This window comes from Apodemus sylvaticus, chromosome 3 (assembly GCF_947179515.1).
Source record: "Apodemus sylvaticus chromosome 3, mApoSyl1.1, whole genome shotgun sequence".
Lineage (NCBI taxonomy): Eukaryota > Metazoa > Chordata > Mammalia > Rodentia > Muridae > Apodemus > Apodemus sylvaticus.
Genome location: NC_067474.1, coordinates 61,869,770 through 61,872,346, shown reverse-complemented (window position 1 = coordinate 61,872,346; position 2,577 = coordinate 61,869,770). Strand labels below are relative to the sequence as shown.

The window sequence follows — 2,577 nt, the reverse complement described above, 5'->3', positions numbered from 1 at the left end:
AGGGGGAAATGAATATGTATTCCTTAATTAAATCCAGGAAAAATTTTCCACAAAAAAAGAGTGGAAGGAAATGAATAAAACAGTTCAAGACCTGAAATTAGAAATCGCACTAATAAGGAAAACCCAAACTGTAACTGTGTGGCCTTTTCTATGTCTGCCCCAGTTCCTGAATAATGGCTTTGAAGCTTATTTTTATTTATAGTGCTTTTTGACTTTAAGCTAGGCTTCATTTCCCACTATCTCCTGACTCAATTATCTGATATTTCTTCTTAGTTTCGGTCACCTGACTTCCTCCAAGCCCAGGTGGTGCTTTCCTACCCAACTGTTTCCCAGAGTTGTTCTCTCTCTCTCTCTCTCTCTCTCTCTCTCTCTCTCTCTCTCTCTCTCTCTGCCAGATGTCCCACCTACTATTGTACCTTCTACTATAGGCCATAAGCTTTTTATTTTAACCAACCAGAAGGTGCCTTACACAGGCAAGAAAGGACAGAGACATATCTTGACACAGCACAAATAAACATTATCCCTATAGCAAAATGAGGGAATTCTGGAAATGAAAACTTTAGGAATTCGAACGAGAGCTACAGAGGTAAGCTTTGTGAATAGAATAAAAGATATGGAAAAAATCCCAGGTGTAGAAGATATATAAAAAAAGAAAGAGAGAAAGAAAAAAGAAAGGAAGAGAGAAAGAAAGAAAGAAAGGAAGAAAGAAAAAGAAATGGATACATTGGTTAAAGAAAATGTTAAATCTGAAAAAATTCTGACATAAAACATCCAGGAAATCAAGACACTATGAAAAGACCAAACCTGAGCATAATAGGTACAGACAAAAGGAAAAAACACAGCTCAGAGGCCCAGAAAATGTTTCCAACAAAATCATAGAAGAACAATTTCCTAATCTAAAGAAGGAGATGTCTATAAAGGTACAAGGAACTTACAGAGCACCAAATAGATTGGACCAGAAAGGAAAGCCCCCTTATCACATAATAATCAAAATATTAGACATACAGAACAAAGAATATTTTAAAAGTTGTAAGGGAAAGAGGCCAAATAAAGGAAGATATAAGCATAACAGTCATTTAGAAAAATAAATAAAGACATTGGACTGGTGGGCTTGGAGGCAGCCGGTTCCGCAACAGCGAGCCACCAGGCTGGACAGTGCTTTGAGCCACCATGCCAGACGGCGCGTTGGGAACGCCAGGCTGAATGTTTATCATGGCTTCCAGCCACACCGTGTTGATGCTTCAGCATATAGCTCAAAAGGCAGGAACCATAGTCAGGCATGTCGTTTCTGAAGGAGACCTAGGCATCGTGCAGACGACCTCAGCTACTGACCTGCAGGCCAAAGCAGACTGCTTGGTACAGATGAGCATATGCTCTTCCCTGGTGCAAAAATTCCTGAAGCTGACAATTATAGGGGAAGAGAATCTGCCTCCTGGGGAAGTGGATCAAGAGCTGATTGAAGACAGCCATGGGAAGAGATCCTGATCGCAGTACCGTGCTATCAAGGAGGAAGACCTTGTGGTTTGGGTTGACCCCTTAGATGGTACCAAGGAATACCCTGAAGGTCTTCTTGACAATGTAACAGTTCTCACTGGGATGCTTTTGCAGGAAAGGTCATCGCAGACATCATCAAATACCCATATTATAACTACCAGGCGGGACCGACGCTGTGCTGGGCAGGACCATCTGCGGAGTTCTGGGCTTGGGTGCTTTTGGGTTTCAGCTGAAAGAAGCACCTGCCAGGAAGCACATTATCACAACCACCAGATCCCATAGGAATAAACTGGTCACAGTCTGCATTTCGGCCATGAACCCTGACACCATGCTCAGAGTGGGAGCAGGAAACAAGATTATCCAGTTTATTGAAGGCAAAGCCTCTGCCTATGTAGTTTGCAAGTCCTGGATGTAGGAAATGGGACACTTGTGCCCCAGAAGTTATCTTACCTGCTGTGGGAGGGAAGTTGACAGACATCCACAGGAATGCACTGCAGTACAACAAGGAGGTGAAACACGTGAAATCCGCCGGAGTCCTGTCCACATTGCGGAACTATGAGTACTATGCATGCCACATTCCAGAGTCAGTCAAAAGTGCACTCATTCCCTGAAGGGGTCTGTCACTTACCCAGGGGGGCCTCGGTTCAAAGGAACACATCTTAGAAATGATTAACTGGCCATACGCCTTTAATCCCACCACTTGGGAAGCAGAAGTGGGCGGATTTCTGAGTTCGAGGCCAGCCTGGTCTACAGAGTGAGTTCCAGGACAGCCAGGATTATACAGAGAAACCCTGTCTCAAAAAACAAAACAAAACAAAAAACCAAAAAAAAAACAAGAGACAAACAAACAAACAAACAAAAAATCAGCACCCCTTCATGGAGATATTAAGAATACAAGGGACATACCTCAGCATAATGAATGCAGTTTACAGAAAGCCTATAGCCAACATCAAATTAAATAAAGAAAAACTCAAAGCAAATCCACTAAAATCAGGAATAAGACAAGGTTGTCCATTCTCTCCATATGTATTCAATGAATTTTAGTTAGATCAATAAGACAACTGAAGGAGATCAAGGGGTTAC

General features: G+C 42.3%; 1 pseudogene; it reads left to right on the top strand.

Moving 5' to 3' along the window:
* The first annotated feature begins 1,212 nt into the window (after positions 1-1,212).
* LOC127679894 (3'(2'),5'-bisphosphate nucleotidase 1-like) lies at positions 1,213-2,105 on the top strand (annotated as a pseudogene).
* Positions 2,106-2,577: the final 472 nt, after the last annotated feature.